Source organism: Bombina bombina, chromosome 3, assembly GCF_027579735.1.
Source record: "Bombina bombina isolate aBomBom1 chromosome 3, aBomBom1.pri, whole genome shotgun sequence".
NCBI classification, from domain to species: Eukaryota; Metazoa; Chordata; class Amphibia; order Anura; family Bombinatoridae; genus Bombina; species Bombina bombina.
The window spans coordinates 537,016,678-537,028,982 of NC_069501.1; positions in this window are offsets into that span (position 1 = coordinate 537,016,678).

A 12,305-nucleotide genomic window follows, 5' to 3' on the forward strand; every position below is an offset into this window, starting at 1 on the left:
TATTTATATCTTTCTGAAGATATGGTCTCCAGAACTGTACACAGTATTCCAGATTTGGTCTAACTAATGATCTGTAAAGTGGCATAAGAACCTTGCTATTTCTGCTACTAAAACCTCTTCCAATGCAACCAAGCATTTGACTGGCCTTGCTGGCTGCACTGCGACATTGTGTACCAAATTTTAAATCATCTGAAATAATAATTCCCAAATCCCTTTCTTCTTTAATTACAGTCAGTAATGTACCATTGAGACTATAATTGGCCTTTGGGTTTTTGGATCCTATATGCATAATTTTGCTCTTGGTAATATTAAATTTCAGATCCCATTTATTTGACCAGTCCTCTAGTTTATTAATATCACAGTTCATTTGATCAACTCCTCCTGGAACATCTACCCTGTTACAAATTTTTGTATCATCAGCAAACAAGCAAACCTTCCCCTTAAGCCCACTTCCAATATCACTTATGAACATGTTAAACAAAACAGGCCCAAGAACTGACCCTTGGGGAACACCACTAGTAACTGATGCCTCATTTGAATGTACTCTATTAATTGAAACCCTCTGTTGTCTATCTTTAAGCCAGCATTCTACCCACTTAACAATCTTAGCATCTATTCCAAGGCAATACATTTTGTGAATAAGTTTGTTGTGTGGGACAGTGTCAAATGCTTTGCTAAAGTCTAGATATGCAACATCTACGGCTCCTCCCTGGTCTATTATTTTAGTTACATGGTCAAAGAAATCAATTAGATTAGTCAGGCATGATCTTCCAGCAGTGAAACCATGCTGTCCTTTGTCTTCTAAGTTGTTTGTCTGAATGAAAGATACAAGTCTTTCCTTTAAAAGAGTTTCCATTAATTTCCCTGCAATTGAGGTCAAACTGACTGGCCTATAGTTAACAGAATCTTCCCTACTACCCTTTTTATGAAGAGGGACTACATTGGCAATTTTCCAGTCTTTTGGAACAACTCCTGTTAGAAGTGACTGATTAAATAAATCAGCTAATGGAGTAGCTATTAAGGATCGAAGTTCTCTTAGAACCCTTGGATGAATATTATCTGGACCCACAGACTTATTAACTTTTATTTTTTGATAAAGCCCTTGAAACCTCTTCCTCTGTAAAAAGAAAAGTACTACTCACATTATTTACAGTAACATCCCTTAATAGAATCTCACTATCTTTACCATCTGTTGTAAAGACTGAACAAAAGTAATCATTTACTCACTGGTCAGCCACAAGGAGAAGTGCAACCAACTTTAACAAAAAAGATCGCCCTTACTCCAGAGCTAGAAATAGAAAATTTTCCTAAATGTCACACCAGGACTTTACAAGATACAACAGGGGAGGCTACAGTCTTCCCGGACTACAGTTACCCCACCATTACTAATTCTAAAAGGAGTTGTCCCTGCTACTGGCAACATGCAGATTCATGATCAGTTCACTCCCGAGGTGACAAGCGACTTAACGACACCCGCCTTGACATACAAGGGAGACACCTATCTTCAGACAACGCCATCTAATAGACCTACACAGCCGAGGCCTCTAGGCAGTGACACAGTGAACCCAGCAGGCAGCAGCAAGGGCCACATGGTGGTGAAGGCCCTAGTTAAGACTAGGGGGGATGATGACGATGGAGGGTATTTCATATCTAATGTTAAAACCCGGTCTCTGAAATACACGGTCAATTTGGCGGACTTCTGTATTCTAAATGAAGAGCCGCTCTGCTGCTTTAACTTAAAAGTAAATGATCTACTAGCGGACACTAAACATATCAGACTTGTACCTTTTAAATTGTTGCTTTGCTCTGGCGCTCTCCTTGTTTGCATTTGGATCAGTTTTGCCTTCGGATCATGCTGACGGGGCTAGATATGATTTCCCTGGTGCGACATCGAGCTGGCAGGAGTGTACAGGACCGGCTGTAGACTTGTGGGGACTTTCTTGCCTGACTGAAAGAATTGGAATTGGATGAGTTTTCCAAGGAACGCAGAAACCGGTAGTGTGAACGATGCCCACACGGCTCACTAACTGTTACCTGTTTTGAAACTCTTTTGTTGCCGGGATGGTCACAACGTTCCCGGAGGGCAATGAGCCGGCTCTTTATTTCCCCTTTTACAAAGCCTAACAGGCTCTAATGAAGGCGATTGAGCCTGTAGTATAGTTGTCCGTTGCATGTTTTTACTTATACAATTTTATTTTTAGATGTACAGCTACAAGTTACTGTAATACTTAGAGTTGTTCTTTCTATCACCTATAATAATAATACTACTATTCTATATGGGGTTCCCAGATATAGTATACATAAATGCTTGGCTATATATTTATATAGCACATATACTATAGTGTCCTTATAAATGAAGAGACAGTGTGGGTTAGTGTTATATGGTTAATGGGGGACTTGGACCTTATAACCAATTAAAGGGACACTGAACCCAATTTTTTTTCTTTCGTGATTCAGATAGAGCATGCAATTTCAAGCAACTTTCTAATTTACTCCTATTATCAATTTTTCTTTGTTCACTTGCTATCTTTATTTGAAAAAGAAGGCATCTAAGCTTCTTTTTTTGGTTCAGACCTCTGGACAGCACCTTTTTTTTTATTGGTGAATGAATTTATCCACCAATCAGCAAGAACAACCCAGGTTGTTCACCAAAAATGGGCTGGCATCTAAACTTACATTCTTGCATTTCAAATAAAGATACCAAGAGAATGAAAACATTTGGGTTCAGTGTCCCTTTAAGGATTTACTAGATTCTCTCTACAAACACCATACAAACTGCTTTTAGGTTTTGAAATAGTTAAGGTTACTGTACAGGGTGAATATGGCTTATACCTCCTAGATCCATGTCACAGTGCAGTATGAGTATTATGTAACATTATGTTGTTCCTATATCGCCTCTCATACGTACTGCTTCTAATCTGTACTTTATAATATGCCTACTGCTAGATATAATTTTTGATGGATCATGGGCCTTGTCAGTATATTTATAAGAATCTTCAGTAGTGCTCTCCAAATAATATATCAGTTTATCTCAGGGTTATAATACAATACATTTAATAATTATCCTTTAAAATATAAACCCTTAATCAATATGCATCTACTAGAAACCACAACATTAATATAAATATCTGAATTCTTTTTATTAGTTAATATCTATGAGCATATTGGAATATATTTGTAATACCAGAATATGAAACAATATTATACACATAAAAAAAAAATATTTTCTATGCCTGTTACTAACTAACTACCCCAAATACGCTTTTTATCAATAGCATTTCATTAACATATCTCTACCGTATATCAGAAATCTTGTCTGCAAATTTAATTGTTTTCCAAACCCACTCCGTGGGTATCCTTTGCTCTGTACCAATCCGTTTACAATACCTAGGTTTCAAAATGGCGCTTTAAACACAAAGTTATTGGTTTAAGTATTTTGAACACTCAGTGCTGAAAATAGTGGGCAGGATAATGTGACATCATCGGCGAATAAAAGATATAACTTTTAGAACGTTATGAAACTTTGTTTTGGAGAAAATATAGGTCACTAGGTTTTAATTAATGTTTATTAACTTTAATATGTTAGTTGTTTAGCTTAAAAATTATAACAGAAAGTAATCCTTTAAGATATGCTATACTTCTTACAAAGCTCATAAAAGTTTACCTTTACAAATAGCCTTTCATTCAATTAACACAATGGGATTCTAAGTAAAATACTCGACTATTTACCAACGCTTTACTCTAACACAATTCTTCTTTAAAATATCAAATTTTCACAGATAATTTACTTGGCATCAATGATATATGTTTAACAATACACAGGCTATGAAATACTAACTTGAAATACAAACTATTTCTTTAAATCTGCTACATACAGCACTAATTAATGTTTACTTTAAATGTTTGCATACAAAAAGGCAAGCTAAGAGCTATTCAAGGCTATGAAATACTAGCTTTAAAATACAATTTGCTCTCTTCAATCTACCCCAATCTTTTAATACATTACCAGGATGACCACCAATCAATATCCAATATCTTTCAGCAGGTTTAATCTCACCTCAGAAATACCAATAAGTATATTTTGCAATCAAGGTGAAAAAGGTAGATCAGCTTTGCCAAAGTAAAATGGTACTTTTCACGCCCAACACACCAGTTATAAGTTGGCTCAGCACAATCTGTGTCCTGTTTCTCTCTTTCTCTCTTTCTCTCTCTTTCTCTCTTTCTCTCTCTTTCTCTCTTTTTCTCTCTTTCTCTCTTTCTCTCTTTCTCTCTCTCTCTCTCTTTCTCTCTCTTTCTCTCTCTCTCTTTCTCTCTCTCTCTCTTTCTCTCTTTTTCTCTCTCGTTCCCATCATAGGGGAGGCCCTTCGTGCTTTTCCCTTCTGATTGGGTATCTGGAATATCTAATCGGATTGGCCCTTATGGAGCTGAGCATGGTCACCATGGAAACGCATCTTTTAAACAGTTAAGTCCCTTAACTGTCATACTGGATTCTGGCCACTCGGGGGCAGTAGAAATTCAACACAGCAATACATTTAACCATTTCTAAACAGTGAAAGAAAATATTTCTTTAAAATGTGTAATAAATGCCATAATTTCTTGCATTAATAATTTACAATCCGAATTCCAGGCAGGATAACATCTCAATTTTCTGATTATCTTAATATGAAACATCAAATTCTTTTTAATATTACTTTACATTAAAAGAATTATACTTCTAATTATTAGCTTAAAATCCATTACAATTTTTATCAGTATCCTGGCATTTATACATCTGATATATATATATATATATATATATATATCTACACAAATACAGCATGTTTTAAATCTCTTAACAAATTCTGCCTGCATGAGTTTTCCTATGGTCCATCTGAAATAAAAATAAGTGTCATTAATCATTTCTTTTTAGCTCCATAAATATTCTTAAAATAATACAGATGTTAAGACATTTTATGCTATATATATATATATATATATATATATATATATATATATATATATATATATATATATATATATATATATATATATATATATATATATATATATATACATTTCTATATTACATTCTGAGGCATACATTAATAAAATGTTTATTTGCTGTATTTCCATTTGCATTTGAAATGTACAGGGTTACTTTCTCACAAAATATCTCACCTAGGTCAGACTTCTAGGCAACATTTGTGAGGGGTAAGAGATTTTATCTCACATTTTCCTGCAGTCACACATATGGTCTCTTGAAATTGCTGTTAAATTTAATTAAACCAAATGCTCTATTGTCCTCACTTGTGTGTTTAGAATAACTTTGCATGCTAAGTGGGGAAGAAGTAAACTTGATTGAAGTCAGTTTTTCTGAATGAATGAATCATTTGTTACCGACTAGCCAAATATAGGAGATATATATCTTTACTTATACCTTGACAGCCTGATGCATCAATATATTTGGGATGGGTAATAGCCTAATGCTGATATTACCTTAATATACAGTAAATGTAATCTTGTTACCCTATGTTTATTTGCCACATATACATTTGTTAGCACTAGGGTTTGAAGCCAACAATTTCTTTTTTTTTTTTTTTTTCCTCCTTCTTCACATAACTATTTTTTCCCCTGCATAACTATCTGTTGGCCCTATCCTCCCACTGAATCAAATATTAGCTGACCCCTCATACCCTTTAACTGCTGTTTACATGTCCTGCTTATACTATGTCTGGTAGCTGCGACCCATAGTGTTGTTGATACCTAACAGATTATAAATGTCCCATAAGTTGAAGTCCAGATATCTATGAACCTTATAGAACATTTAATTTAAGACCCTCCCACTATCACATAGTGTAGAGCTCCATTTTGCTAAGCGACAAACTTTTTGTTCCCACACTAAGTTTTACTAATCTCACTGATTTGATTGTACATATACTGAATTGTTAGCAACTTATAGAAAACTGAGGTTTATTATATGAGACCCATGAGTGCTCTCCTTTTTTCAGGATACCTTCTGGTGTGATCAATAGTTTTTAACTATGAGGTCCAAAAGTGACCTCCTGAACATTTTAGAAGCTGTATACTTTGGCATACTGTTTACTTGTTGATTGCTGGATTTCTCTTACTGCACCTCTTCTATTTTTGTATAGACAATGGTTTCCTAAGCATTTGACACTACCATGTAATTGTACTTAATGGAAATATCATTTGTATGCCTTTATTTTAACCTCAATAAAATTTAATGGGGGGGAAAAAAAGCATTCCCGTTAAAAAATAAATGACGAGACAATTGCGCTATTCCAAGATTTTTCTATAGATGCATCTAAGAAAAGAAGAGTTAACACCACTATGCACACAGCTAATTAAGATGGGTATACAGGCAACGGTGAGCTACCCAGCGAAACTTCGAGTGTATTATATGTCAGAAGTAAAGATATTTGAGTCCAGGCAGACCGCAAAACAATTTGTCGATAGCCTACTATGAGTTTTTATTGTAATATGAATAAACAGCTATCTAATACTCATAGGCAGAGATTGACTGTGATAGCAGAATGTTTATGTGTATGAACATATATAGCTCAGCTGTAAAGAAAGTTTTTATTTTTAAGATTATAAAGTTTTTATAAAGAATGTATATTTTATTTTTGAGTTGTTACAAAAAATGATTGTTGGATTTTTTTTTTCCCCTTCTCTCCCACTCCTCCCCCTTCCTTCTCCCTTCACCTTTGTTATTGATTATTCTGGGTATAGACCTGCATACTCTATTTGGGGAATTGGAATAGTTTATTGTATGCCTTCTTATATAAGATAGATGAGTAAGACTGGGTTAAATATCGTTTCATGGAATGTTGGAGGCATAACCTCACCTATTAAAAGGAAAAGGATTATAAATACTCACCTGACATTGCTATTATCCAGGAAACACATCATAATATTTTGGAAGTAAATAAGCTAAAAATGAAATGGCCACAGCATGTAGGGGGAGAAAAAAAGGGGTTGCATGACTCTAATAAAAAATCTGGAGTAAAAAATCTTGTCACAGGAATTAGATGAGGAGGAAAGATTCATAATTTTGCAAATAGAGATCTCTGGAAAAAGATACACCATATGCAATGTTTATGGCCCAAACTATCTGGATGAGGATTTCTGGAGAAAATTAACGTTAAAATTAACAATAAACGCTGAGTCATACTTAATTCTGGCTGGGGACTTTAATATGACTACACAGCCAAAGTTGGATAGAATGAGTAGGAGATATTGCAGACAATATAATAAGGAAGCTAAAATATTAAAACTAAAGGATATTTGGCGGGTCCACAATCCGGACCCGAGATCATATACTTGTGAGTCTAAAATATATATATATATATATATATATATATATATATATATATATATATATATATATATATATATATATATCTATATCTCTATATCTCTCTCTATATCTCTCTCTATATCTCTCTGGTAGGCCAGCACTCCTTCCACACGACGAGTGTAATCACGTCCCGGGTGCTATCCTCGTGTAATTGTATAGAAATGAGCATTAGCTGTTACTGTGGCTATTCTATTACTAAGAGTAACTAGGTTGTGTTTGTCACCTTCTTCCTTGGGTGCCTTCCTGTTCCTTTTATGTATATACCACTTTTCTCAAGATGTTACATATATGATCTCTTATGTTTTCTGTTGTGATCTTTATGTGGACGCGGCCTGTTACATTGATTAGTCTCCCTTGTACTTGTATCATGTACGGCCCCCATGTTTCCATTGGTTTGTTATGCTAGTGGGGTGAGACCTCCTTATCTATAACTGGGTTATTCCTCTGTCACTATGTTGACTATGTGTTGCTTTTTTTTTTACTTTCTTTTATCCCCATGGTTATGTGGAACATTGGATTGTGATGTTGATGGTTATGATGGGCACTTGTGTATCTGTAGTACTGTATTTATATATATATATATATATATATATATATATATATATATACAATTAATTATTTTTTGCTTACTGATATTGCTAGGCCATTTGTAATAAGCCTGTGCCTTATTTTTTTACTTTTTAGAATCCCCTGAGATCGCTGAGATCTGCCCATTATAACGTGTCATCTTGTTAAGTTGGCTATGGTTCAATCAGCTATGATCTCTGTATTGTTTTTATACGGCTGCACTGGTGTGGAATATTTGGTTGGCGGTATAATTTGAGGAAATTGCTATGCATCCATTGTATGTGTTAGAGTATAAATTCTGTGCGCACATTTACGCTCCGGTATTTATTGTACTCCCTCATGATCACTATGCTGCGATCATCTGTCTAATGGGCGTGTTTGAGGTGTGCTCATACGGGTCTCCGTGCCTTCTAGGGTGTTGGCTCATGAGCCCGGCTAATTGGCTGCTGTTCATACTGGTCTCTCTATTTAAAAGCTGCGGTTGTTACATCCAATATCATGGATATCATTGCTCTGCTGGGAGTTCGTTTGTGAATAATGCATGCAGCATTACAATAGTAAGTGCTTGTTTTTTATTACATTGTTATTGCTTTTCACTAACTAGTACTTTGAATATATGTTCAGTTTTTATGTAGTTAGTAGCTGTATATATGGGGTTGCATGTGCCCTGATAACGGTGTGTTGTATATATTGATAGACATGGGGTATTCTTCCAGTGACATTATTGACATCTTTGTTTGATAAAGAGCTCTGTTTGTTATCACATAATGATGTTTGGTGTACCTATGTACTGATTATGGGCATTTGCTCAGTGATTGTCTTGCTGCCTAATTTATGGGTTTACACTTATTTTTGTATATATGCGCTCTGCTTAGCGAGGTTGTTAGCTCTCTATACAAGTCATTCTACCTGATTGGTGGTTATGAAGGGATCATATGCGGGACAGCTTTTGTGCGATCCATCGTATTATGTTCCCATCACTGGTGGTCTGGATTTTGACAGAGATGATACGGTACTTGATACGTGTGAGATTTTAAGAATAGAACATAGGTGTCTATTCAGTATAATACTGGGATATTGTCTATTTCATTTCTCTGATGTGATGTATGACATGAGATACTTCCACTACTGTTAATTAGGTTCTAGTTCAGGGCTACTCTGTTTTTTTGGTTTGGTTAGCCATATTTGCTACATTGGTATTTATCCAGTTGGTGTAGGTGTTTATTTCTCCGTTTTGTTTACTATTAACAATAGGATATCTCATATGTTATCAGGTGTGATAGGTGGAGTATAAGCTATCCGTTTCTTCCTTCCTTGGTTTTTAACATCATGAGCTCTGATATGGGCTAGTGTTGTTTGTCTGTGGTGATGGGTAATCACTGTTTATATTTAACTACTAATGTGTTTTTTATATGTTGTATTGTTCAATTAGACCATAATGGTATATTTTGTATTCTTTAAGATCTTATATTGTCTTGAGGAAGGCCTGACACCATTTTGCCATCCGGGAAGCTCTCAAGAAAGGGGACTCGTAGCAACCAGTGGCACACCATTTTGCTCTACATAATCATGGCATGTCTAGTATGAAAACAATGTTAATTGATCATGTTCCGCCACTGACTAGAGGGGGTAACAGAGCCAAAAGGCTTTTACAAATGGAAACTGATCCACATGTTGGACACCCTGATACCAAGGGGATTAAATACCTTTCTGGATTTTGGGCCATTTTACACAAAATAACCAGTGGACTGGATGTTATAGTAATACAACCCGGCTGGCTGGATGGAGGCCAATGCCTGCTGGGAACCTACATATGAATGCTCATTCTAGTGGGTACCCACAGGTTTTTATCCATACTCCTGGAGTTACGAAGACGATGGTAACTGATCTATAAAGGGGATAAACTCTAAATAGTAGGTCAGCATGTTGATTCTTAATATGGTTGCTTTATATAAGGAGATAAGGATACTGTGTTCATTATAATAGTGCAATAAGATGTATATAGTTTTGTATTAACCTTTTTGATTTTGTTTTTTACACAAAGTGCATTCACTTTCCAGTCATGAGACATGATGATTGCGCTGCTCTAACGAGTGACTTGTATGTTGGTAAGGCCCTAATATAAAAGGCACCATATAAAGTTATGCACTCTAGTGCATTGTTTTGTCACTCTGATGAGACGTTTGCACCCTGCGCTATTGTTTATACAGTGATATCTCATATGACTGATTATGTGGTTGCTTGTTTGTGTATATGGTTACTATGGTAACTAAGGGCCGATCAAGTCGCGGTGACGCATCATGCTTACGCTGTAGCGTGATGACTTCATTTTGAGTTGATGCAATGGAGCGGGATGTTTTTTAATGTATATAAGGTGGGTGCTGGTATATAGTGTTAGGAGTTTCTTTGGAGACACGCTCTGTTTTGTGCTTGTTTTTGACATTTGACAAAGGTGTTAATTTTTTCCCTTACAATACATAAGGAGCAGAAAGGGACATCTTTAATGTGTTTTTCCCCCCCTAGATACCTATTAAGTAACATAGACTTTAAAGCTGGATGCAAGGGAAATGGAATGAGTTCTTTAATTTTAACTCCTTAAGGACAACATCACTTTTACATTTTCTGACCGTTTGGGACCAGGGCTATTTTTACATTTTTGCGGTGTTTGTGTTTAGCTGTAATTTTTATTCTTACTCATTTACTGTACCCACACATATATTATATACCTTTTTCTCGCCAGTAAATGAACTTTCTAAAGATACTATTATTTTCATCATATCTTATAATTTACTATAAAAAAATTTATAAAATGAGGAAAAAATGGAAAAAAAACACACTTTTTCTAACTTTGACCCCCAAAATCTATTACACATCTCCAACAGTTTCTAAATTTTGTCCTGAGAAATACCCAATGTTTACATGTTCTTTGCTTTGTTTGCAAGTTTATAGGGCAATAAGTACAAGTAGCACTTTGCTATTTCCAAACCATTATTTTTTTTTTTTTTTAATTTGCATAAGTTACATTTTAACACTGATATCTGTCAGTAATCCCTGAATATCCATTGACACGCGTGTGTGTGTATGTATGTATGTATGTATATAAAAAAAATTAGTAGACAACCCAAAGTAATGATCTAGGCCCATTTTGGTATATTTCATGCCACCATTTCACCATCAAATGCGATCAAATAAAAAAATGTTTTCACTTTTTCACAAACTTCAGGTTTCTCACTGAAATTATTTACAAACAGCTTGTGCAATTATGGCACAAATGGTTGTAAATGCTTCTCTGGGATCCCCTTTGTTCAGAAAGAGCAGACATATATATGGCTTTGGAATTGGTTTTTGGTAATTGGAAGCCCCCTAAATGCCGCTGCGCACCACACTTGTATTATACCCAGCAGTGATGGGGTTAATTAGGAAGCTTGTAAGGAGCTTGCAGGGTTAATTTTAGCTTTAGTGTAGAGACCAGCCTCCCACCTGACTCATCCCATCCCTTGATCCCTCCCTGACTACTTTCAAACAGCTCTCTTCCCTCCCCCACCTCACTATTGTTACCGCCATCTTTAGTACTGGCAGATAGTCTGCCAGTATAAAAAATAAAAAGTTTGTTATTTTTTTATTTTATTTTTTGATTATATATTTTCTGCAGTGTAGGATCCCCCCCCCCTTACCACCCAACCTCCCTGAGCCCCCCCAAACAGCTTTCTAACCCTCCCCCCGCTCTGTCTGCCAGTACCCACTTTTGAATAAATTTGCCCATTTTTTTTTTTTATATATATATATATATATATAAATAAATATTTTTCTGTTGTGTAGCTGCTCCCACTCTCAATTCTCTACCCCCTCCCAGACCCAGATCCCTTTTTCATTATCATTTACCCCCTCCCACCACATCTTATACTTATACCTATATGTTCACGCACGCACTGGCGAGTGAATTCACACTGCCTACTGGAAGTTCCCCATTGATGGCCGCCCACCCCCGCCTCCCTGCAACGGCTCCCACCCACCAAGGATTGCGACCATCAATGGCCGATGCAGAGAGGGCCACAAAGTGGCTCTCTCTGCCTCGTATGGTTAAAAAATGTTATTGCAGGATGCCTTAATATCGAGGCATCACTGCAATAACATGAAAGCGGCTGGAAGCGATCAGGATCACTTCCACTGCTTGAAAACAGACGTACAGGGTACGTCCTTGGTTGTTAACGACTGTTTTTGTAGGATGTACCCTGTATGTCGTTAGTTCTTAAGGGGTTGATAGAACATATACAGGGAGTGCAGAATTATTAGGCAAATGAGTATTTTGACCACATCATCCTCTTTATGCATGTTGTCTTACTCCAAGCTGTATAGGCTCGAAAGCCTACTACCAATT